Here is a 26,799-nt window from a genome sequence, read left to right on the forward strand (position 1 = left end):
AAGAAAGAAAAATCTCTAAATCTCTAACAGTTTAAGCAGAAATCTATGAACCAAGTGTACACAGGGATTATCTTGCGTGTATTATACCAGATGGAAATCTATGGTGTTTTTCAGTCTCTTAGCAGTTAGGATTGTTCATCTCTAAACGGTAATGAATTGTGCCTGTCCACGGGTCAGTGGGTCTAAATTTTACCCAGTATGATTCATCTTGTCTTTCCCTGGATTGAGGATGGAAGGTTAGGAAGGAGTGGAGGGCTGATGTGTCTAACTGACACACTTGTCATGTGTCTCTCTGTTTCACGGGAGGGGGGTAGTTAAGTTATCAGTCTGCCCTGCCTGTGAGCTGGTTTTTCCCTCCTCCACAGGCTGGAGGACCACTTGAGCCTCACATCTTCCAGCTGAAAGCAATAGGAGCAGATTTGCGATGTACAATTTCCCTGATTAATTGAAGAATACACATGGCTTATTCATACTCACAAAAGCAGGGTTGCCACCAAAACCGAATCTAATTGGCTAAATAAATAACCCTAAGGTTTTATTGCCTGCAGCCTTTCCCTTATTGAATTATTAATGCTGTGTCCCCCTCCAGATCAGCAGCAGCTGATGACGGATTTGCCTCAGGCAGTTAATATTCTCCAATCGGTTGTAAATAGCCCTGATGACTTATTTTGCTAACTTATAGCTTCTATCATTGGCTCAGCTTTCAAAAAGAGCTTTGGAATCAGAAACATAGTAAAAATTAAGCAATTTTCAACATTGTATTTTTTTTTTTAAATAAACAAATATATCTGGTTGTTTTCCTATAGTCCAAACCCGGCGTTCTCAGCTGGGGGTGATTTCTTTTGTAATGTCTGGATTCAGTTGTAGTTGTCACAACTTGCTGGGAGAGCGTGTGCTAAGTGGTGTTTAGTGGATAGAGGACAAGGATGCCGCTGAACTCCCATCTAATGCACAGGACAGCCCTCCTGCAACAGAGAAATTCTCGAACTCCAAATATCTATAGTGCTATGGTTGGGAACCCTAGCTGAAACAGATTCTTAAGGAGGAAAAAAAAGAGCAATTCTGGGAGAGCTTCCTGGTGGACATTTCATGCATTCCTTCACTTCAGAGGTATTTTGTGAGACCAGTTCTCCTGAGGCGCCTTGCTGGCCCCAGGGGTAATGACGCCCTTGAGCCCAAGCGTCTCGTTGCCCGGGCCATCTGCACAGGACAGGGTCATCCCCAGGATGATGCCCAACCTGACATGCCACTTCAGGTGAATAGATTGTGGTTGTGATTCACGGTGGGGACAGAGAGCAGATACTCCTTTCGCTCTGTGTTCCTGGTGTGAAGTGAGAAATAAGGCCTGAAGAGGGATTTTATGGCTTCACGTGGAGGTCCTGCTTCCCACTGCCTCTTAGCAGTTAGGATTGTTCATCTCTAAACGGTAATGAATTGTGCCTGTCCACGGGTCAGTGGGTCTAAATTTTACCCTCTTGCATTCTCCGCCGCCTGGGCACGAAGGTGCGGAGCTCACATTACTCCTGCCCGTGCACATTTGTGCAGGGCCAGCGTGATTACAGATGGTGAAGCTGAGGCTCAGGAAGGGGGAGCCCCGTGTCCTGCCCTCACTGCTCCTGAACAGCAGAGGTGTCCACTACCTACCTCTAGAGCCTGTCCCACTGCCTCTTCTCTGTGTCCCCTCTTGGCACCATTGGGAGGAGAAGCTGTGTTATTCTCTAATGACGACTCGTATTTTTATTCGGTCTTATTAAAGGTTATGGTAAAGAATAATGGAGGGTTATGGCAGCTGAAATGATAAACATGCATTAAAAAAATAATAAAGCGTTATTGTCCAGCAGCCTGGGTAAAGGTTAGGGATGAGTTGGGCCGATTCAGCTCAAGAGGCAGAGCTCAGGATGGTTTGGGCTGTGTGTGGACTGGACACTGACTCCATACGGATTCCTGCTAAGGCGGCTGGTCCTCTTCGGCATCCCGCTCAAGTGCTTAGCGTCCTGCTTGGCACGGATGGAACAGAAAGTCTTCATTACTTAGAAAAGAAATACAGAGGGCAGCTAACAGTATGAAAAGCTGTTTAGCCTCACTCATAATGAAGGTAATTTATTTTTTAAGATTGATTTATTTATTTTAGAGAGAGAGAGAGAAAGCACAAGCGGGAGGGGCAGAGGGGAGGGAGAGAGAATCTCAAGCCGACTCCACGCTGAGTGCAGACCTGGACACAGGGCTCAATCTCACGACCCCGAGATCACGATCTGAGCCAAAACCAAGAGTCAGACATTTAACGATTGTGCCACCCAGGCGCCCCCATCATTAACGTAACTTAAACTGTCAAATGATTTTCACCTATCAGATTGGCAAAGATATTTTAAAAATAGATATCCCCAGTGTGTATATATAACAGCCATTGGGTGGCTTAAGAAGATCTAATATTAATTGACCTGGTGATTCTGCTTCTAGGAATTGATCCTGTATTTATGCCTACCTAATTGTGCAATGGTAGATGATATTCATTGCTTTCTTATTTTTAATAGTGGAAAAAATCTAAGTGTCCACAGGAAGGGACCTGGTTAAATAAAGTGTGAAGTAGTATGTGACCTTTAAAAATAAGGGAGCATGCCTATGTTTGCAAACATGTAAACATATCTACAGTATATTGGGTGAATGGAGTAAGTTATGAAACAGCATCTGTAGTCCCTTTGTGTATGGGCTTTTGGTCAAAAGTGCATGGAAAAATCAAAGAATATACATCAACCTGTCCTCATCGGCTACCTCTGTAAAATGAATTGTATTGGGGGATGGAAGGAAAGTTTTTTTTTACTTTCTGTAATCCTATACTTCTGATGACAACTACCATGTATTAGTTTAAAATGAAAAAAAATTTTAACTGAAAACACATTTACTGAGGACCTCTTAATTGCCAGGTGCTCTGCTCAGCACCGATAACATAAATAGCAATGAGACCTTTTTTCCTGCTAAGGAGTAGCTTCCAGACAAACTAAAAACAAAGTAAAACAATCTAGTAATCGCCAGATTAACTCCATTTTCTATTTATATTTCTACTTTGTTGCTCAGGACAGGTTAATGCCTGAATAAAATCATTTGATACTGTGCAGGTGAAATATTTTTTGCATACTTCTAAAACAATTTTTTGAGTATTATTTTATTGTTTTCAAAGAAATGTTATTTTAAAAGCTGCATTTTTCATCAAAGTGCATTCTGTGTGTGTGTCATGGTCTGAGATGTTTTTCTGGAGAATGTGTTCACAGGGAGTCTGCTATGAGACAGGCACCGGGGTTATCTTGATGAGCAAGATGCATGTGGCCTTTTCTTTTTTAAAGCCTAGTTGGGGAAACGGAAGACAAATAAGGAAATGAAGACTTGAATATATCATTAAGCTCGAGATAAGAGCTGTGGAGCCTTTGTGTGGGGGGAAGATCTTGACAGGGCTATCCACAAAGGCCCTTCTGAGGCGGTGATGTTTCAGGTAGCCGCGAAGAATGAGAAAGCACAAACCAGGGGCGCCTGGGTGGCTCAGTCGGTGAAGCGTCTGCCTTAGGCTCAGGTCATGATCCCGGGGTCCTGGGATCGAGCCCTGCATGGAGTCCCTGCATCGGGCTCCCTACTCAGCGGGAGTCTGCTTCTTCCTCTCCCTCTGCCGCTCCCCCTTCTTGTGCTCTCTCTCTCAAATAAATAAATAACATCTTCAAAAAAAAAAAAAAAAAGAAAGCACCAGCCACACAAGAAGGAGGGAAGTTTCCAGTATGTGAGAGCCCCCGAGCAGGGAAAGTCTGGCCATGTTTCGGAATCCAGTGGCCTGGGAGAGTTGGCCAGAATGGGGCAGGACAGGAAGGCAGGCCGTTCTACCCTGAGGGTGGAAACGGCTCTGTCCTACAGGGTTAATCCCAGTGAATTTGAAGGTAGCAGATAAGTCATCCCAAAGCGCCTTGCACAGGGTGGGTATTCCTTTCCTGATTACTCAGTTAAGTGGAGATCTCTTTTAAACACACTTTCAGATGAAATACCAGAATGTCCTAAAAAAAAAAAAAAGTTAATGTGCTTCTCGGACTTGGCTACTGTTCCCTCATCCGACTCCTGTTTCCTGGTGGGAAGGTCTGTCCTTGCCTTTGATTCGTGTCTGCCGTAGCTGGTGACCCTGCCCCTGAACTCCTTTACTGGCAGACGATTTGGTTTAACCTTGCCCACAGTCTCAGCCCTGCTGTGTGCATCACCTTCTAACTTGGCCTCAGCCTGGTGGGCAGGAGTGGCCTAAATCGAGAAGCTCTGACTTAGTGGAAAGTCATCTCTGCTCACAGCACCTGATCTTTGGGAGTCAGCCTCGCGGGGACGGACTCTTCACTGGCAGGGGGCTTCTTTCTCTCAACATCTACAGTGTTTTATTAGCATCTCCTTTATCACTCATGATTTTTCTAGTATTTAAACGCTTTGGCATATTATTTTTTGGAGGGCAGACATCAATGGGATATGTCTTGCATGCTGCATAATTAACAGTCGCCATGTCGTGGGGAAGGGGCGTGATGAGTTGTGCTTTTTTGCCGGCGCCTTTGGACTCTTTGGTGTCACTGATGGGCTTGTCATTCTGTCTTTTGATCATGGATTCCTGACTCTGCTGTTCTAGCTTCCAGCATCTGGACTCCTGCCCTCTAATCTGACCTCCTGCTCTCAGGCTATGAGAACGTATCGCTTCTCCACTCCCTGGCTGTCGAGTCCCCGGGACCGGTGTGCAGATGTTCATGACCTTGCCCCGTGCCGGCTGGCCAGGCTGGGCTTTCTGTGGGTGCCCCGTGGCGGCCCAGCATGTGCCATGCACACCACCTTCCTGGCCCATTCTCCCTGGCTGGCTTCATCTGCTCTCTCATGCTCTCCCCACACTCTCTCCTTACTGCCTTCTTCTTCCATCTTCTATCTTCTTCTCTGTTCCCCCCTCTCCTCAGTTCATCTACTGCATTGTGGGTTTGGCCAAAATTTCAGGGTCAAATCTTGATGCCCTACTGCTCGCTTTCTTGGACCGGCTACTTGATCTTGGGCAGTCTGGTCCTCTAGTGTCTGTCCCTGGGGAGTCAGAACCCAGGATGTAGCCCCTGATGTTTTACTGGTTCTCACTGGACCTGCTCGTCCGTTAGTATCCCTCATTCTTACTACTGATTTCCATATTCAGCCAATAGGTTGTATTAATGAAAGCTGTGCAATTTGCTGGCAAAACTGTTATGTACAAATAGATTTTTTTTAGGTTCTGTTTATTGTTATTTTAAATCATTCACGACTAGATGACCTGGTAGTTCTTTCCCGGTTGACTTTTATCCTACTTGTTAATTATGGGAATAGACAGAGAGAAACATAAAGAAGTGAACAGTTTAAAATATGGAGCAGAGAACTGCTCAGCAGTAAGGACATGAATGAATAATGCTGCATAAATAACATGAGTATTAGGCAGTTGTTAAAAATCTTGCTTTTCCCAGATTTCACTGTGTGCACAGAAATGTATCTTATCCAGTAAACATCACTTGTATGGAAATTTGTGTATTTTAGATACATTACATACGTATTTCTAAAAAATAACTATGAATAGGTAAGAGGCCAGTAAGAAATGTGCAAAAGTGATAATGGTGATCATCTCTTGGTGGTCAGATTATGAATGATTTTTTTTTGTTTTTTGTATTTTATTACACTTTCTGCAATGGGTATGTGCAGATTACCCACTGAAGGTAAAAAGACCTGTGAAAACATTAAGTACATTTATGTAAGTAACCAAAAATTATTGTGCATTATTGTGTGTATTATTATTTTTTATTATTTGTTTTTGTTTGTTTGCTTTTTTGCTGCTATCCCCCATCCCCTCCAAGCCTCTCCTCCCCCCTGGGGATCTGCTGTTTTAGTCAATTCCTTTAGCTGTTGCCCCAGACCGTGTTAGGGATGATTTCTGTGCCTGAACAACAATACAGGGAAAAATGCAGCACAGCTGCAATAGGAATCCCCTTCTCTGAACGCAGGGCAGGAACTTTTCATTTCATACCTTATTTGCACAGCACAGAATTGACTTCCAAGGTCACATAATGCTATCAGGGGGGTGCCTTAAGAGAACAAAAATCAAAACGAAAACCTCTTCTGGAGCACTATATGTTGTCTTTTCTACGCTCAAAAGTGTCAAGAGGCAGATAGAAGAAAAACAAAAAGCAAAAACACAGCCAAACACTGCCAAGCTTTTAGAGACAAAGTGGGAGAAAAAATTTCCCATGGGACAGATGCCTTTAGAAAGCATATGACAGGCTGTATGTACTTGAAGAGACAAAAGGAATGAGTTGATAGCTCTTTTATTTTTTAATTAAACATGTATAGCTCTGTTTTTTTTTTTTTTTAGATTTTATTTTATTTATTTATTCATGAGAGACAGAGAGAGAGAGAGAGAGAAGCAGAGGGAGAAGCAGGCTCCCAAGAAGCAGGGAGCCCGATGCGGGACTCGATCCCAGGACCCTGGGATCATGACCCGAGCCGAAGGCAGACGCTCAACCATCTGAGCCACCCAGGCGCCCTATAGCTCTGTTTTTAATAATTTCATTATGGGTCTTCTACGGTCAAGAGCTTCACATCATTTTACTAAGAGTAGCAAGTTGTTACTTTTTTTCCTACTTTTCTACTTTCTTCCTTCAAGCAAAATTGGATATAAAAATGTACCACAGAGCATTTAATTTTGAGTGACTGAGTTTGCTTGTAACTGTATCCTTCAGGTAAGTATTTAATGACTCTTAGCCAAGGCTAAGATCCAGAGTGAGAAAATGGTTAATAGCAACTGTTATTCAATGGAATACACATGACTAATAAAATTGAGTTATGGTGCGTGTTTTGGATATTTACAAAAATCTCTCTCTTGCTTATTATTCTCATTGACCCAAAGACCTGCTACTTTGTCAGCCGTCTTTTGGAATTTCGCAAAGTCACGGCTAGTTCTCAAGTGTTCCTATTCTTACTTTGGGACTGAAGCATTGTCAGTCTTTCTGGTGGTTATGGACTTGGAGGGAGGGCATGTTGTTCTCCCCCTCCCTCATTCAAGACTTGGGAGGTAGCTGTCCCACGGGGAGCAGGGGAAAATCTGTTGTGTCCCCGTGCAGCTTCCCCATGGCCAGATCTCCCCCCCAGGCACCCAGCTGCAGGGAGACCCACACATGCCATCCTGCAGGAATCAAGAAATCAGCCTACTTGTTTTCAGACCCCATCACTGGTCTATCCTCAAGCACCCACATCACCCTTCCTGTAGATTTAGGGGTGTGATCTGTGGATGTGACCAGATTGGGTAAAAGTAGAGTGACCCCAAATTGACATAATAGAAGCATATTTGCATGCATAAAAATCACAGGTTGAATATACTTTGAAATGCTCCCAGGAAGCGTTTCTGTCCACCACCGAGAGATCGCTCTTGTCATCTTTTTTGTACTTTTTTGTATTTTCCAAAATGTGTTACAGTAAATACATATTCTGAAAAATATTGTAATTTATTTAAAGGAAGATTTAAAGAAACTTAAGGAATGTTTAGTACCCGTAGCTGAACTTTTTAGGTTGCCATGGAAAGCAGTAGAATGTTAGGTTGGAGGCCTGGGGAAGCTGCCCCAACTCTGGATGAGATTCGTCAGAATCATAGTCTTCGTTCCAAGAGTGGAAGGGTCAGCCAGCATCTCAAGTCAGACATTTCTAATTTGGCAGAATTACTGTCATTAAAGCGACAGCAGAAAACAATGTCTACTCCTTTATTTTAAATAAAGTCTAATCACAGGTTTCCTTCTGAGTACTGAAAGACTCCTTAGCTGACCCTCCCTACGGTTTTAGTAACAGCGTGAGTCAATGGAGTGAGGGGTAGACTCGGTGGTTCCAGAGATGTGAGTAACACTGAGCTTCCCATTGCCTGGAGCAAAGCTTCTTACCTCTCTGCTATCCATAAAATGGGGATAATAATGCTTATTTGCTTACCTAGCTCACTAGGGTGTTGTTAAGATTAGTTGGACTTTGTTAACAAAAAGGCTTTGAGGCTTTAGTGCCCTGAATGGTGTTATTACTAATAAACGTGTAAAACCTTCCTCGGCAGTGTTTCCCTATTTGTAGTGCTTAGTAATTCCGCACGAGGAACCAGCCTCCTGCAGGCATGAAGCTAGAGCCATGCTGGGCCCATCGGGCTCAGGCCTGCCTGGCCCGCACCGCCCACCTTGGCTTCCACCTCAGCTTCCACCTCCAGGGCAGAGCCGCTGCTTACCTGCCTTGGCTTGATTCTGGCTTAGAGGCTTCTGGCGCTTATTTACCAAATTCTGTCCAGGGAGAAAGCCACCCATGCTCACAGCTCTCCAGTCTGTGCCAGGAAACAAACTTTTTCCCCACGTGCCCACTTTGCTAGTTGTGAATTGTGCAAAATAGCATGGCCAAACAGAGAGCCTGGGCATCGCCCGGCTGGGGCCCTAAAGCTCCCACCCGTGGAAGTAGAAAGTACCCAGAGTCATCATCCGGGAATAGGTAAATGCTCATGGGGTCTCAGAACAACAGTTCATGCAACTCACTTCCCTGTTCTTGGCCTCCGGGTCCTCTTGGATATGTGGCTCAGGAGCTAGAAGGTCTGAAACTTGGTGTCTGCAAATGAGATGGATACAGATAGTGGCCAATGAGGATGCCTTTGCCTAAGAATAATGAAACTCATCTCGGCACTGTGTCTGCCAAACCTCATTCTCCTTTCCCCTCACATCTGCCCACTTGTGTGGTAAATCTGAGACACGCCGATCTGAAAACACAGTCTCCCTCTTGGCAGTGACTTTGAAGAGTATTTTAGAAATGCTTGTCGGGGGTGGATGCCAATTATTTAATGCTGAGTGGGAAGAGGAGGAATGAGAAGAATCAGCCAACTACCCAGGTGAGACCAATCCCAGATCATTAACTCTGAAATATTTATGATAAACATTGAAAATAAGCACTTCATCGTAACATGAGAGCAGATTGTATTCATTTAATGACTCTTCGGTAATTGGATTTCCTTATCTTTCCCTATAAATATGTTTACCTACTTTCCCAAACTAGAAACCTCAGAAATCATTCTAAATTCTACCCTTTCTTTCACTCACCTTCTCTGATAGTTGGCTGCTAAATTCTGTCTCATAAAGACCCCCCAGCCCCCAAATATTCTAGCCCTTCTTTTCCATGCTCTTTAGCCACATTGATAAATCTGAGGTATAATTCATTCGCTGGCCTCATGGCTATTCTTACTCCTCCTGGGTTAATCCCTTTTCCAAATGATCCCTTGGTAACCAGGTTAAATTACCTCTACACAGCCACTCAGATCCCAAGCTCTCAGACCTCACTGGTTTCTCATTGCCCTCGAGATAAAGTAAGAAACAGACTTCCCTTATATGCAAGTCCTTTCAAGAATGTCAAGGGAGGACTGCCCTGGGGAAGTTCAAGACTTAAGACTTTAGGGGTCAAGACGGTTGCAATAGGGGTCAAGAGAGAGATTGAACTCAATTCCACTCAAACAAAAAGTGGAAGTGTTTTGAAGCACTGCGGTGAGCTAGTGGGAAAACAGTGAAGGATGTTGGGGGGAGGTTGGCTTGTGGGATTGGGCCATCTGTGTTTGCCAACTGGCGCTTATCAAAGGTAGGCTTACCCCCTTCCACAGAGACTGGGAGACAGGTGCCCTATCTTCCTTGATGATTACATTTCACAGGCATGGCTCCCAGGTCCTTGAGAAAAACCAGTCCTGGGTTTTAAAACTGGCAAGAGCCTGGGAAAGATTTACATCTCGAAGGGGCAGAGAAGGAATTTATAATGGTAAGTTTTTCTAAAGTAAATGCTCTAAGAAAAGGGCCTAGATCTGGAAGAAATGGGCCTACAGTTTAGTCAAGAGCTGAGGAGAGGTAAGGGCTTCTTGATCAATAGCCTGGCGTCACTTTGTCTTGTCACTTCATCTCTGAGTTCCCCCGAGGGCCCCCTGCATTGAAGCCACACTGAGCTTCTCACTGAAGCTATCCTCTGCTCGCCTTCCCATTCCACTGTCTCGCACACCCTTCTGCTTGCCTTCCCATTCCACTGTCTCGCACACCCTTCTTCATGCTTCCAGAACCTGTTCACCTTGGCAGTCCAGGAAGTGACAAGTGCTCCTGTCAAGGACCCCAAATGTTGTAACGTAATTAAATACCTACACGGCAGTCAGCCCCCCACACTAATGGAGTGTATGAAGTGTATCTTGGCACATGGTGGGTGATTGAAACACCCCCTTTTGTGAAAAGTAGATGTTTCCCGACTGTTTCGAGATTGATACATGGAGACTTTGGGGAAAATCCTTAGATTTTAGCCCTTGGGAAAGTCATTGTATTTTATATAAGATTCTGATTTTAACCCCCAAATCAAAGAAATTCACAAATAAGGAGAAGGTTTCATAGGAGTCACCTGGTAACTTGTGAAAACTGAGACTTTGAGGCCCCAACCTAGGGATTCTGATTCAGGGGTTCAGGGATAGGCCTGGGACCCTGCATTTTGACGTGTCCTTAGCATTTCAGATGGGGAGCCAGAACCCAGAACCAAATGATCTCATGTCACGAAGCTTTAGAGTGCGCCCGGATGATGGGCCTGGCAATCCTGAGACTAGCAATGCAATGAAAGGTTTTTGGAGAATACCGGGAAACGGGCAGTGTGGGCCGCGCCCCGCCCCCCCGCGCCGCACACAGACGTGATACAGCAAACTCTGGTCATGGGTAAGCGTGGAACAACGGGTAGGACTTGCTGCCAGCATCCATTCTAAACGAGGCCTGAGTCCATTGGTCCTAACAATCTTGTTTCAGGGCTAAGATGACCACACAGCAAGCAATCATTCCTGGGCACTGACGGCACTCCCCTACATTTTCTCCTCATTTCCACTCACCGCAGGCTTCATGCCAGGCCCGACTGAGGCTGCTGTTGGCCCGGCATCACTGAGTCCTTGCGCCCGGCTCCCCCACCTGAGGCTTTGGAGGTTCCAGTGGATTGGAGAGTCCCGTTCAAACTCCACAGTGACTGTAGAATAAAACAAACGAAAGAACCCTAGTTTTCTTTCTTTCTTTCTTTTTTTGTAAACCCATTGAATGCTAGACTTTAAAAAATATGAGCGGTTATTAAAATTATTTCAAAAACAGTTAAAAGGGGGTACATGAGTGTAGCAAGCAGTGCAAAACAGTACAGTATAAATGATCAAAAGAGATAGGCACGATTAAGTGTCTTGTGTTTCTTTCCAGAGATTTTCTAAGCAGTTGGGAATATGCATAGGTACGCATACTCTTTATAAGAAATGGGGGCTTAGGTATTTTGGCCCCTGCTTCTTTTCCTGTAACTCTTTATCTCAAAGAGAGCTCTAGGGCAGCATGTAGATTTACCCTATACTTTTCAATGCCTGCATTTTGAAAGTGATACCATTATATGGATCTAGCACAGGTACTGTCAACCAGGGGCAGTTTTGCTCCCCAGGGGACATTTGGCAATATCTAAAGACACTTTTGTTTTCACAAATTGGGGGGCACTGCTGGGTGTTACTGGCTTTTAGACTAGGGGCCGGGGATGCTGCGGATCGTCCTGCAATGCAAAGGCAGATCCTACAACAAAGGATTAGCTGGCCCCAAGTGTCCGTTCTGCCAATGTTGATAAAACCTGCTGTAACATCACTGTATCAACCAGTAACAACACAGAATAAACACAGTGAAAACTCCTTGTGGGGTGGGGGGCACTGCTTTTCCAAAGAGAGCTGTGCGGGGAACAGCATGGGTTTGATTGTTAACATCTCTTGGTTTGGAACAGCCTTGGTGGTCTCAGCATCAGCATGCATCTACTACCTGAATATTAAATATACCTTGCCATTTCCTAAGGCACAGCTCCGGTGGAGGAGAGCGAGCTGCTTTGGGACAGAGGAAGGCCGCGTTGGCAGCTGAGGCCTTGGCGGCTCCGAGCACCTGCCAAACATATAATTTCGCAGGCAAAATGAGAGTATCCGTTTTTAGCGCCAGAGTTTTTATTTTTTTAATGTATTTTTTTTTTTTTTTTTTTTTATGGTTTGCATTCTGGAAGCTTTATTTTTGTAGCGACTCAGGATAAAGGATCTTTTCTTTCTAGAATGATTGCAATGGACTAAATTTAGAAAAAAACTAACTTGCTAGGAAAATCATGCTTTGTTATTAAAAATATAGCTGACCTCCTGCCCTTCCCCCAGTGGGCTGTCCAACCTTTACTATTTAGGGAGTACCATAAGTTTATGTGTGGTTTTGTTTTCTTTTGTATCTAAATAAAGCAAGTCTTTCAAAAGCAGTTTATCACCAAATCTCCCTCTTTCTCTTTGTTTGTTTCAAGGAGCTTTTAGTGTTGGTTTTATCAGAAGTCTTGCTTTGTCTTTGAGATCCTTTCTCTGTTTTTTTTTTTTTTCAGGCTATATCTTTCCCAAATAAGACTGTCTTGTTTAAAAGAAATGAAGAGAGTTCCCCACAATCCGCGTCTTTGTGAGAGCTCAGATGTAAGGTGTGTCCTTATTTCTCGGGCGGTTTACCGTCCATTTGTTGTGAGGCTTGGGATGCAGATGCTCTCAGCACTGGAGCAGGGACAGGTCAGGCGGGTGAAGTTGGTCACAGCAGCCTCTCCTCCGTAAGCCAGGATTATATGTAGCAATGCAATCATCATAACAATGGAAATATGCAAAGGAAGGATTAAAAACATTTGTGTGTGTGTTTTTAACTTCTATGGTGTCATAGTCCCACTATGTTTTTGGTCTTTGGTTTCCTGGTTAGAAAGCCTAATTTGGAGATTATAGGATGGAGGGGAAGTCATTTTCTAGCCACATAGAATGGCAAATGCCATGCATTTGGGTACTACGTGTGTGTGTGTGTGTGTGTGTGTGTGTGTGTGTAAGCACACCAGATTATTTAGACTACACTTATTTTTTTATAAATATAAAAAAAAAATTGGGTTGCCTTCCTTTTACTTGGCAACCTGTGAAGGTCTATACTACCCAGTGTGCCCCATGTATAGTCATGTGGTGAAGTGTCTAGAACTATACCGCTTTCTAAAGGTCGTATTTTTCGGGGAACGGAGGTAGCCAGGTGTGACAGAGTGATATTGCTGTTGCGTTTCTGAACAGGTATTGATGATCTGTGTTTGATTCTACTGGGAAAACCACGTGACTAGGGATGTTTCCTGGGAAAACTGTCCTTCTCCATGCCTTTGTACTGTTTGGTCCACCATTACTTGGCAGCTAAGAATTGCTTTTTTATTCTATATTTTTAAAGATTTACTTACTTGAGCGAGAGAGAAAGCAGGGAGAGAACACGTGAGTGGGGGGTGGGGGAAGGCAGAGGCAGAGGGAGAGGGAGAAGCAGATTCCCTGTTGAGTAGGGAGCCCGATGTGGGGCTGGATCCCAGGACCCTCAGATCATGACCTGAGCTGAAGGCAGATGCTTCTGACTGAACCACCCAGGTGCCCCAAGAATTACTTTTTCCATTTCCAATTGAAGATCTTGCTTTCCCTGGGCCATTAGTAGTAATGGGTCTAAGCTGAGGTTTCCATGTGGCTGTCCACTACTGCTGTAGATGTTCCCATGCGGTGGCAGCTAAGCGGGCCCTTGGTCATTACATTTGCCTTGTCCTAAGTGATACCTTTGTTTCTCCCGTATCTCTGGGACACTCTGGAAAACTTAGTGAGCATTTTCTATATGAACCTGAAGGAGAATGGTAGTTTGAAATAGCATCTAGGATTCAGCCTTCCCATCATTAGTTGAGATCTTCTCGCTTGGCCCAAGTAGTTCCATAGCCTTCAAATATCATTTCTGTGCTAGGAAATTTCTATGCTAAATGCATGGTATAGGTGGGAGAAACGTGTGACTAAAGAAATAAGCATTTCCGTGAATGATGTAAATTGCAGCGAGACTGTCTGTATTCAGGTTTCTTAGCCATCTTTGGGGTTAGGTCCAAGAGAAGCCATATGCTGCTTGTTCAGCGGGGTGCAGAGAAATCTAAGACAGCAAATAGAAGGAATAATTGGTAGCTACTCTTTATGAGAATGGCAAAGTAGATAGTAGAAAACAACCATATTTAAGTCTTAAAGCAATAAATAAGCTAAGATGTTTCCAAACACAATTACAAAGCCTTATCAGTTTCTTATTAGTAGGGGAATATAAGGCTTGAATATAGTACAGTTGGCCCTTGAACAGTATGGGTTTGAACTGTGAGGGTCCACTTACATGCAGATTTTTCTTACAGAACAGTACTGTAAATGTATTTTCTCTTCTTTGTGATTTTCTCAGGAACATTTTCTTTTCTCTAGCTTACTTTTATAAGACTACAGTGTATAATACATATAACATATAAAATGTGTTGACTGTTTATGTTATTGATAAGGCTTTCTGTCAATAGCAGGGTATTAGTAGCTAAGTGTTTGGGGATCAAAAATTATATATGGATTTTCAAGAGTGCTGTTGGGGGTGGGGGTGGGGTCAGCACCCCCAACCCCTGTGTTGTTCAAGGCTTAACTGTATTTATTTTCATTTGCTTCTATTTTATACTTCCAGTGACAAGAGAGGAATGGATTTTATGAAACAAAGAATTCTATAATTTCTAGGAGCTAGAACATATAAACTGGGAACATGTGGTTCTGTTTCAAATTGATAAACATGTCAAGATGAGGAAAACATTTTCCTCCCCTTCCCCCCAAAATGAAGATGTGATTGAAAACATTCTGCTCTGTATACGTAGCAAAATTTTCCTCCTTGGAAATGCATTTTATTACGTGCATTTTTAACTGAAGACAGAAAATCATTTATTTAAACGTACCAATCATGTTTAAATTAATATGCTTTTAAAAAACAGTTTGATACATTTTGCTATGGATTGTGTCTGCCCAAAATTTATATATTGAAGCCCTACCTCGCAATGTGATATTTGGAGATGGAGCCTCTGGGAGGTGATTAGGGTTAGATCCCCTCCTGATGGGCTAGTGGCTTTATCAAAAGAGACACCAGAGAGCTTGCTTTTCTCTAGCTATCATGTGAGGACACAGCAAGAAGGTGGCCCTCTTTAAGTCAGGAAGAGCAGTCTCACCAGGGAGCTTAATAGGCTGACCCTTTGATCTTAGATTTCTAACCTCCAGAATTGTGAAAAAATAAATTCCCCAAAATAAGCTCCTCAATCCGTCGTGCTTTGTTATGCGGTCGCTAATTGACTAATACATTTACATAATGTTTCATGTTCCGGAGTATATTTAATCTGCAGGATATGTTGAAATAGTGAGATGTTTGCTTAAATGTAAACGGCTTTGTTCTGTGTAAAATACAAATGTCTGCATTCATGGTTTTATTAACCTGCATGCCTGTGAATTTGTTGACAGTTAGTCTAACCCATGAGCTGCTAACATAATACAATTTAGCAATACCTTGCTCATGTCTGTTCCAAAATCCACATGCTTGGGTGCATGGGTGGCTCAGTCGGTTAAGCATCTGACTCTTGATTTCAGTTTTGGCTCAGGTCATGATCTCAGGGTGGTGAGATTGGACCCCGAGTGGAGCGTGCTTGGAATTCCCTCTCTGCCTCTCCCTCTGCCCCTCCCTGCTCTTTTTTTCTCTCTCTCAAAACAACAACAACAACAAACACCCAGATGCTTCATTTATTCTATTGCTAACATCAAAATCAGAATGTTCTTAGGATGATTTATATGACCTATCAGAATTTTGAAAATAAGTTTAGACAGTATTTAATGGGACACTTTATAGTAATTATAGGTCATTTAAAGGCTGAACTATCTGTGGTTAGTAACTAATGATCAAATGTTGATGTTTTGATCTTATGCAACCTTCTTTCTCTTACCTGATTAAAGCCTTGCTATCTGGAGAACACCAGAGTAGTGAACGGAAAATGCGAATGAGCTATCTGCAATGCTTGATTTGTGTTGTAGTTAAAAGTAGTCTTATTAAAATCGGGTATTTAAAATATATAATTATAGTTTATGATAGACAAATTCAATTGAATAAATTATTATAGAAACTTAAATGAAATTAGTTGAGTCACTCTATAAAACAGCTTGAGTTTTAATGATCTGTATGACTTATCTATTTTTTTAAAATACTTTATTATTTGAGACAGAGAGAGCGAGAGAGAGAAAGTACAAGCAGGAGGGAGGGTCAGAAGGAGAGAGAGAGACAGACTCCCCTTTGAGCAGGGAGCCTGACACAGGGGCTTGATCCAGGATCCTGAGATCATGACCTGAGCTGAAGGCAGACACTTAGCTGACAGAGCCACCCAGGCGCCCCATGACTTATCTATTAATATATTAAAATATTACAACAAACTTAGTGAATTAAAAGAACACATATTTATTATGTCACTGTTGTTGTGGGTCTGGAGTCTGGGTATGACTTAGCTGGGTTCTCCGTAATGCTGCAATCAAGGGCAGTTGACTGGGGTTGGGGTTTCATCTGAAGGCTTGACTGGGTAAGTGCATGCCTCTAGGTTCACTTGGCAGAATTCATTTCCTTGTGGATACAGGACTGAGGGCTTCATTTTCTTGCTGGAGGCTTCCCGCAGCTCCTTGTCTTGTGGACTCCTCCAGCATGGCTGTTGGCGTTCTCAAAGCCAGCCAGGGAGAAAGAAATCGGGAAGGCGGGTGTTGAAATCTTGTATAGTATAATCATGCAGTCACTCATATCTTGTCACTTTTGCTGTGTTCTATTGGTAGAAGCAAGTCACAGGTTCCACACCCTCAGGGAGAGGGATCTTGTAAGGACAAGAACATGTGGAGGCAGGTATCCTGGGGAAAATCTTTTTTTTATTTTTAAAGATTTTATTCATTTATTTGACAGAGAGAGACACAGCGAGAGAGGGAACACAAGCAGGGGAAGTGGGAGAGGGAGAAGCAGGCTTCCCGCCGAGCAGGGAGCCCAATGTGGGGCTCGATCCCAGGACCCCGAGATCATGACCTGAGCTGAAGGCAGACGCTTAAAGACTGAGCCACCCAGGCGCTCCCTGGGGAAAATCTTAAATTCTCTCTCAAACGGGATCCATCAGTAGCTTTCTGAGAGATTTCTAATTTTTTAAAGAAAACAATGTAATTGTGGGCAAATTAAAAAAATAAGATTGGATATTAGATATTAATCTTATGCCCTATGTATAGCATATAATAAGCACTATTTACTTATTGCTGCTCACATTGATAAAAAACTTCCTGGTCCATATTTTATCTTTTGAAAATAGATCAAATCAAGGGCTGAGCCTTCAAAGACTACCTGAACCAATTTTCATCCAACATAGCTTATCTTCTCCTAAATGAAGGCAAAAGGAGCCCATGAGGCTCTAAAGGATGTCCCTGCTCACACACATTTGATGGTAAAATGTGTACATCTCTGGGACTCCCTGCCCCAGCTTCTCAGCCTTTTATACCTTCTCATGAGCTGTCGTTGGGTCCCCCACACATTGGTGCTCATGTGTGTTCTGTGTGGTTGGCCCTGCCTCCACGGTGGTTCAGAGCTTCCTGGGATATAGTTCACAGCAAACTTGGCTTTAAACATGGAGATCCAGCCCTGTTCGGAGACTTTCCCTCATCCATCTTGTAGCTTCAGCTTATGGACTTGTAATGCAGGCCCAGACGAGTGGTTTGATGGGCAGCCTGACTTTGCATGCTGACCACATGGGGATGTGTCCTTGCTCCCCATATCTCACTAACAGGTTTATGATTGATGTGCTTCCACCGAGGAGCAGTTTAAAATTTGAGGAATGTGCGTCAGTGCAAATTGCTCATTTAGTTTCAGGCAGTTACTTAAGGCTCATATTTTCTATGTTATTCTGAGATTTTGAGAAAGACCGCCAAACCGGTCAAGTCAATTTTTAAGATGTAGCCGACTTGAAGATTTAGAACATAATTACCATCTCTAGGGGAAAAAACGGGACCCATCTGTCAACAGCTCTTTGGACCTTTACACTTAGTAAAACATTCTCAAGTAAAAGGAGACACGCTGAGTTTGTTTCCTGCGATTAAGAATTCCTCATATCAGTGAGGCTGGAGTGGGGGGTGGGGTGGGAGGGATGGGGTGACTGGGTGATAGACACTGGGGAGGGTATGGTAAGCACTGTGAATTGTGCAAGACTGTTGAATCTCAGATCTGAACCTCTGAAACAACTAATGCAATATATGTTAAGAAAAAAAAAAAGAAGAAGATAGCAGGAGGGGAAGAATGAAGGGGGGGAAATCAGAGGGGTAGACGAACCATGAGAGACGATGGACTCTGAAAAACAAACAGCGTTCTAGAGGGGAGGGGGGTGGGAGGATGGGTTAGCCTGGTGGTGGGTATTGAGGAGGGCACGTTCTGCATGGAGCACTGGGTGTTATGCACAAACAATGAATCATGGAACACTACATCTAAAACTAATGATGTAATGTATGGGGATTAGCATAAGAATAAAAAAAAATACAAAAAAAAAGGAGACATGCTGATTTTTAAAGAATAAGTTTTCTTTTTGTTTTGTACTTTATATCAAAAACTTGTCCTGTGACTCTTTTAAAACATGTTACAGAGGGCATCAAATCGATGTTTTTTAGTGTTGTTTGTTTTGTTTTGTTTTGTTTTTCTGGAAAAGTTACTAGGAGGGAGAAAAATGTCAGGAGAGGCATAGAATGAACCTTTGTAGTTGCGGAGTACAGAAGAAACCAAATCCCCAGACAACTCGATTTTCTTTTCTTAAGATTTTATTTATTTATTTATTTATTTTAGAGAGAGGGAATGCGAACAGGAGGGCAGAAGGAGAGGGAGAGAGAATCTCAAGCAGACTCCGTGATGAGCGTGGAGCCCAATGTGGGGCTTGATCTCACCACCCTGAGATAGGGACCTGAGCTGAGGCCAAGAGTCAGATGCTTTAACCGACCGCGCCATCCAGGGCCCTGAGATTTTTACAGCTGAAATGGGCATTATAAAAAATATTTGACATGCTAACTTTATTTTATCAATTAAGCCACGAGGCACAGAAGGAAGTTGTAGATGAAGGCTCAAAGGATAGATGACCTCCAACACCCTTGGGCATCGTGACCCCTTTGGTGGAAGACCCAATTCCATTTGTCGTAGTGATAATCAGGTGGAGGCCCGCCTTGGAGCCGGGAACTTGACACACATAATTTTGAAAACTCAGCTTTCCTGTAACCTGGTTGCTGTTATTATCTTGCTTTTACAGCAGAAGAAAACTTGGGAGAGTTAAAAAAAAAAAAAAAAAAAGCCCAGGCTACACAAGAGAAAGTAGTCACAGGTTTTGAACTCGGGTCATAGGGCCATTTCTCCTTCTGGGGAGCCTTTTTAGAAGTTTTCATGAAAAAGAGAGCACGAGTTATCGATTTACTTCTGCCTAGCTGTCCCGGATGGATGACCAGTTCTGTGTCTTTTAAGTGACTTGGGAAGTTCTGGGCCAGAGTTTGTACTGGTGGGAATTACACTTCAGAGCCACAGGTTTTAGCACAAACGGGGAGACGGTTTGTTTTCCAAAAGCTCTGAAATAGCTACCCAGCCGGGCTAATTTGCTGGGATTGATTTAGAAGATTTAAGGGTAACAGTACGAAGACTCTTGAAGCTTTCAGTGACCTGGGGGCTTAGAGGCCTACTCGGGACTAAGGAGGTTTTCCTGGGGAGATAAAACTCTAGTTGAGTCTCTCTTTGAGGAGCAGGGTCCTTATTTCTCTGTTTGATCCTATTCTCTTCCAGCGAGTCAGGCCTCTGTTGTCATTGAAACACCTCATTGAAAGGCAGTCTCCTAATGGTTTTGAAAATGATGTCTGGTGAGGTCCTGTGCTTCTTGAAGTTTCCCCAGGCGCTGGGTTTTCCCTCGCTTTGAATCACAACGTTTGTTTTTCGAAGCTTTCGTGGTTGGGCCCTTCCGGATTTGTTATTGCAGCTGGACTGGCTTAGATCTTCCTTCTCTCCCTGGTCCTTTTGTGGTTTGGGGTAGCGTCCAGCCGCTTTAGGATTGGGCTGGAGGGATGGGGGCCAAGACCTCAGACACATGCACTTTTTGTGAGCTCCCAAGGTTGCAGGTGTCCCTAGTTGCGTTCTGCCTGCTCGTCAGAAATGTTCCTCTCTCCCTCCTTGTCCTGTTGCTGCCTGGTGTTCTCCTTGAATTCCCTTGAAAGTTAGGGTTTTTAATTTTCTCCTTTTGTTATGTTTTGTTGACTGCTTCCAATTACCCCTTCCTCTTCCCCAGCCAAATCCTGCTTCTCACCTGCACCCGGAGGCTGACGCTTGCCTTAACAGAAGCAATTATTTGCAGCCAGTTGCAGAAGAGAGGTTAACCTTCCAGAGAGGCAGGAGGCCCACCGTGAACACATACTTCCCTCCCTGGCTGGGCTGGGGACACAGGAGTTCTTTGTCAAACTGGGGAGGCAGGCACTCAAACCCTGTTGAAGGATGAAGCTGGTGAGTGGAAATTCTGCAGGGAACCCAGAAAGATGTACTTTAATTAGAATTTATGCCCCAATCTAAGTCCTGTAACTGTTGGCTTCTGGGAAACAAAGAGCCGGCTCCCGCTGTAATTGGCGGACGGAGGCTTGCCTCTTTGTGAGCACCTTCTCTGCTGTCACCGGGCGCCTTTGATCTTGCCCTTCTTTAAGTGCTTTATGCATTTCAGGCTCTCCAGATAATGTGTCCCCTGCTGACCTCTCTCCCTTCTCAGAAGGGTCTTCTGTAAGTTTAGTGAAATACCAACCATTTCTCTGCTTTTTCAGTTCAAGATTTTAGTGGCGCCAAGCCCCGTTTTCATGTTGCCACTGGATCTCTTTAAGGCTCCCAGTTAACTTATAGACATACGCATCCTTATTTTAGCATCTCGTATTCTGAGAGATCAGGGAATTTTTAGAGCCAGATTTGGCTGAAAACCCAGATGGAATAGTCATTTCTTTAAAAAATTCACACAATTTCTTATTACAGGATTGCTTGATCCCAGTTTGAAACCCCTTTTCCTGTTCTGGCCCGTTCCTGTTGGCACGCGGCCGCCCTGTCTTGGTGCTTTCTCTAGAAATCCGCCAACAGTACTCGAACCAACCAGGAAACTCCGTGAGACGTGTGGTTAGTTTGCAGTATTCCCAGCCTCGGGGTGTACACAGGAGAAAGCCCTGTCTGATGCCGGCAGGATAGAAATTTTGGTGCCTGACTCATATCTGTAACTCGTGGGTTTGGTTTATTGCTCTTACAGACTATTCTGTTTTTATTGGTGATTGCGTTTGTGGAGCTTGCCTTTTTGAGATCATGGTAGAAACTACTCTTCTTGAACTTGGAAAACAGGCTGTTTTATCAGTATTTTTTCTTAGTCTGAAGACACATGTGAACCATCTCTGTTACTTTTACTCACTTTCTTGTGACGCCTGACAATGTACAGGTCGAAGTAGAGAGAGATGCTCAGTTTTTTTTTTTCCCCCATTATAAAGGAAGGAGAGCAGTTTAAAAGGAAGCCAATTCCATTCCAGAAGGTAGTAGGTATAGTTCCTAAGATTATAATGAAAGGGGAGAAGTTGCTAGCAAAGAACTGTGAGGCCATGAGGAAGCCAGAAAGGAAGGGCTTTGGACCTTTTTATTCTTTGGCATTTATGGATTGTATTCCTTGTTTTATTTTTAATGTTAAAGATTTGCGTGTACTCAAAGTGACTCAGTTCAAGGAAGCCTTTCCTGGACTGGAAGAGAACAGGATTCCCCGTTCTGTACCAGTCACTTTTTCTCCTTTATGTGCTGTGTAGTGAGGACACACTTTCCTATTTGACACATGACAGATGGGAATATGTCAGAGGGGGCCACGCGGGACGTATGCTGGTATTTGGAAGTTCAAGTCAATAGCCTCAGTTGTCAGGAATCTATTATCACAAGTGTAATGAGACACAATCAGCTCTTTAGACTGTAATCATCCCTTAAATCTCTGGAGCAAGGCTCATTATCTGATGCAGAAGATGGGGATCTGGTTCACATTATAGAGTGGGAGCTCTAAAGAGTCTTGGGGGCCAAAGCCAGAGCCTTCATTCGGGAAGTGACCTTGGCCACTGGCTTGTCATCCCTGATGGCCAGTAATTGTCCAGATTTCTTTTCTGAGGGGTCTGATTTTCCCTCTAGAATGACTTCAGAAAGGTCTCTGCCCACGGTGGTTAATGGCAGACATTCAGGCACCAGCACTCCCACGGCTTGTAGGTAGAGCAGTGAGTTAAGTGCTCCTCTGAAGACAGAGGGCCACCATTTTGCTTTTTAGGAATGATCAGATCGCTTGTACCTTTCAGCTTTCCATTGCCTAGTCCTAATCTCCCTCCACCAAGTGATATGCACTCCACACACACAAATCCCACAGCCCACCTTCATGCCAGTCAGCTCCTGACCTTCCTGGGTAGAGCTGGGGACTCTGTTAGGGTGTTTTTGTTCATGTCCCGCATTTACAAGTCCACGCTCCTTATTCGTGGTGCTCTTCTCTGGAAGATTATCGTGAACAATGAGAATCAGTTAATGCCGACCCATCTCTCCAAGGGGCCATCCACAGTTAGGCTCCTATAAGCTTCTGGTCACAACGGCCTCATCAACCCATCAATAAAGGACCTTGTTTCACAGGCGTTTCTGTTTAAAGACACCTTATGTAATACATAGTTCATTCATTATCTTTGAACTCACAGATGATGGCACATTTTGGGTTACAAATCAATTTTAGTAGATGGGTGAATTCGCAAAAATGGAATCTGTGAATAATGAGGATTGACTCTTTTTTTTTCTTTTTCCTTCCGTGAATATCAATTACCCTAAGAAAGAAATGATGTCTGGAGTTACTTGACTCTTTTGTACTCTGAGTCTCACAAGTGCAGAGTAGATGTTTAGGCTTGTGGTAATGAAGCAGGATTTTCTGCCGTGTTTTTGGTGGTTGCACTGAAACTGATGGAAGACGTCACGGCCTCTGAGGCTGCTCTCAGGACGTTTCCTTCTTCCTGGGGATGAATTCGGCCCCTTTTGGAGCTCTCCTGCCTGTCCTGCTTTTGGCATCATTGTATCTGGACCCAGTGCTTCTGCATTAAACTGGAAGAGAACAGTGATTTTGAAGCTTTTGTAATAAACCTACCTTGAATTACCCAGCTGGGTGAGGCACAAAGATGGTTAGTTTCCAGTTTAACACATCACTTCCCATTCTCTTTTTAAGTTTGGTTTGGGAGAGTGTGGCTGGAAAGCTGAAGGAAAGTTGCGTTTGGTCTGCATTTAGAGAATGTGGCCTGGTTTGACTTTTCCTTTGACGTGGTCATGAAACCTGTTTCCAAAACACAGCGCCAGCCTCCATGCCCCGGGAGCTGTGCGGCTCAGGGTTGGAATAATCGGGGGTGGACTGCGTTCTGCTTGCGAGATTGTGTATCGTCAAGGGCTGCGCCCCCCTGGCTGAGATTCAACAGCTGTTTTTCCCCAAGCTGCTGACTTCTGTTGACAAGCCAGGGCTGGCTTAGGAATTCCTGTGGAGCATCCCGCTCGGGGAAGCCTGTGGCTCCTTGACAGGCAGCCATGTGTCAAAGCAAATTGGGTTTGGGGAGAAGGGGGCTCCCTCTGGTGATTTCAGTCACAATGAAGATATCTTCTGAGCAGGGACAGTGTCTGGAGGGACTGTCCTCAAGGGAGGAAAGCTCACGTCCTTGACACTTCCCCGCCCTTCCTTTCTCTAAGGGTTTGTCATAGCGAAGGGAGCCCCGGCAGGGCCCATGCTGACCTGTAGGGCTGACGAATGGAAAGGAGCTCGTGGAAGAGGTGCTGAAAGGGGGTGAGGGGAAGATTCTATTGACCTGAGGGCTTAGGTGTAGTGATAAAAAACCAGTCAATTATTCGGATTTCCGTCATAATTATTCTTTTCTTCCCTTTTACTGACTGGGTCAGGTAGAAACACGGTCCTTACTTGCTGGTCAGGTGGATACACCTTGTCTGCGAAGGTGAAATCCTGTCTGCTGTCCATGGCCGAGCCACAAGAGATGGTAGGGAAGTTGGCATCTCCCAAGGTTCGCAGCAGAGGGAAGTAAGTCAGCCTGGGCCCTTCCTGACCCGCCCCCTCTCTTGTCCTAGGATGGATATAACTGACTTGTGTCATTTTAGCTTTTCTTGAAAGATCCTTGTGCACCCCAGAGTAGGAAAATAGAAGAGACCTAATTTGAAGGGGGGTGAGGAGTGTGTCTCTTTCGAGGAACGACAGGAACACCATGCCATTGCATCAAATCGTGGTTTGCTGTTTTATCTTAGGAGTCTTCGAGAAAAGCAGCTATCCCCAAAATTTCATGCCACTTTTCTGATTTATAGCTCTTTTGCAATCTTTGGAAATGGGGCACAGCTTGAAAATTGTCCGTCAGTAATGACTCGCCATGCCCTTTCTTCTCAGGGCAAGCTGAAGCATGAGAAGAAGTAAGTGGTCAACAGGGCAAGACGTTTTGTTCCTTGTTCAATAACAAGTTTTATCACCTTTGTCGTGCCCCATGATGCCATCAGCTTTCCATTCGAATGAGGGGTTTTGTTTATGGTTTCATTTCCCTGATGTTGACAGTGAGTGTGTACTGACGGGAAGTCCCTAGTTAGGTGATAATGTCCGGGGGAACAGACGAGGAGCTTGGCTGAGATGCCGGCTGTCTGCCAGTCCAGGAGAGTGGATGCAGATGAGAAGCCTAATTTGACAAGAGTGTCTTTAGTGCAACACCTGAGTCTATATCGTTTGGGGGAAAAAAAATCCCAAAGCAAGGACTTTATTTTCGGCATCATTGTTTCGTCTTCTAGGCTAGAGTTATACAGACTTTACTTAAAGCTCTGGATTCAGTTGTTAGGCTCATGACCCTCATGGAGTAGCATCGCTTCCCTGGGCCTGAAAAGAGGTCATCGGGATTGTAATTATAAACTAACAGAGTCAAGAGATGTAACGTTGAGATTAAAGTGCACGTTTTGAAGTCAAGCATAAAATGCCCCCAAGAACGTAGTGATTTCCCGGTGCTTCATTATTACCTAAAATGCTTTTAAGTCTTTGATTTGATCTATTACATCATAATTGCATGTTCATGTCGGCCAGAGCGCGTGCGTGTTTTCTCAGGCCACATGGGAAATTGGAATCGGGACAGTGAAGGAGGGAGCTCCTTGAAACGTGTCTTTTCTCTGCAGCTCCCTGGGGGAGCAGGGACCCAGGAGCAAGCAGGGAGAGGTGAGGTGGACAGGCCCAGCCTCAGGTGCTTTGAAGACACTACCTGTGTGAAGGTGCTCGAAAGCCCTGGTTGGAGAGTGAGGACAGAAGCCAGGAAGCAGAAGTGTGGATCGCGTTTCAGTCAGCGCCTGCAGAATTGCAGCTTGGTCAGCTGAACATCATTAATTCACAAACTGGAGTCACTGTTACTTAATAATTCTCCCGATACCTGAGAAAAATGGGCTTCCTGAGGGAATTATCGGTATAAGCCTGAGATTCGCAAAGATAACGTTCATATTACGGAGGAAAAGTCTTTTCCTGACTGCTCGCCGTTGGCCACCGGCTTGGCCTTGTTCTCCTGACTTGACCGTTCACGGGAGCTGCCGTCTGTCTGTGGGGACATCTCTGAGTGCGCAGAGAGCTCTTCGGGGTGGAGGGGGCTGTAGAAGGATCCTTGGGTGTGCCCCCTGGCTCAGGAGGCAAGAAGAGGGGAGATAGATACTGGCATGTTTGTGCAGCAGGGTCTGTGATAGATTTGGATTATACAAGAGTACGGACAGGGCCCAGAACCTGCGTGTATAGCATCAGAAAACTTCTTCTGAGACTTGAAAATCTTCCAAAGAGATGTGAAAAAAGAATTTTATTTTCAGCGAAGGTAGGATCAAGGCACGCCTCGTGCTTCCAGGCCAGGAAGATGTGATTTTTCTCTCCTCCAGACTTTGTCTCCTGCGCAGCCTCCATCCACGCCTCCTACCTGGGCACCTGCTGAGTTCCCGCCGTGCTCTGAACCTGGATGAGGAGCGGGTGGTATCTGGGTTCCGGCCCCGTTTAGCTTCTTGGGTGATTTGGATGGAATGGTGATGTCACATAGGAAGGATGTCTCTAGAAGCTGACTTTAGGTGGTGTGCCTGGTCTGTTAACATTTATTTACACACACCCTTGAAGTGAAAAGGAGACCCTCTCAGATGTCTTTCTTGAACATGCTCATTTACGGAGGCCTGGCCTTGGGGATTCAAAGTGGCATGGGACACAATGACTGCCCTTGACATGGGGAGGCCGACAGATAGGCAGTGGAGGATGATACGAGGTAGCCAGAGGCAGGGCTGAGTGTTCGTTCACAGAAGAGAGGCAGCCGCATCACACGGGGACACCGAGGACACACGCAGATTTCAGAGAGCCAGCGGGAAGGTTTGGGTGATGGCGGTGGACCAATCGGATGTCATGTATAGGGCAAGAAATACAGAGTTCTGGATTCGGATGAACTTCATATGAATCACAAGGAGGGCCGTTAACCGTCCCAGCAGCCTGTACAATCGAAAGGACAAAACAGATCAACACCAGTGGTCAGTTTCATGCTGTTTGCTCAACAGAGGAGGGGTTTGATTTTTTGTTTTGTTTTGTTTTTGTTATTTTTTTAAAAGATTTTATTTATTTATTTGACAGAGAGAGACACAGCAAGAGAGGGAACTCAAGCAGGGGGAGTGGGAGAGGGAGAAGCAGGCTCCCCGTCGATCAGGGAGCCCGATATAAGGCTGGATCCCAGGACCCTAGGATCATGACCTGAGCCGAAGGCAGACACTTAAGGACTGAGCCACTCAGGCGCCCTGGGGTTTGTTTTCTTGATGCTTTATGAAG

The sequence above is a fragment of the Neomonachus schauinslandi genome, chromosome 7 (assembly GCF_002201575.2).
Source record: "Neomonachus schauinslandi chromosome 7, ASM220157v2, whole genome shotgun sequence".
In the NCBI taxonomy this organism is placed as follows: domain Eukaryota; kingdom Metazoa; phylum Chordata; class Mammalia; order Carnivora; family Phocidae; genus Neomonachus; species Neomonachus schauinslandi.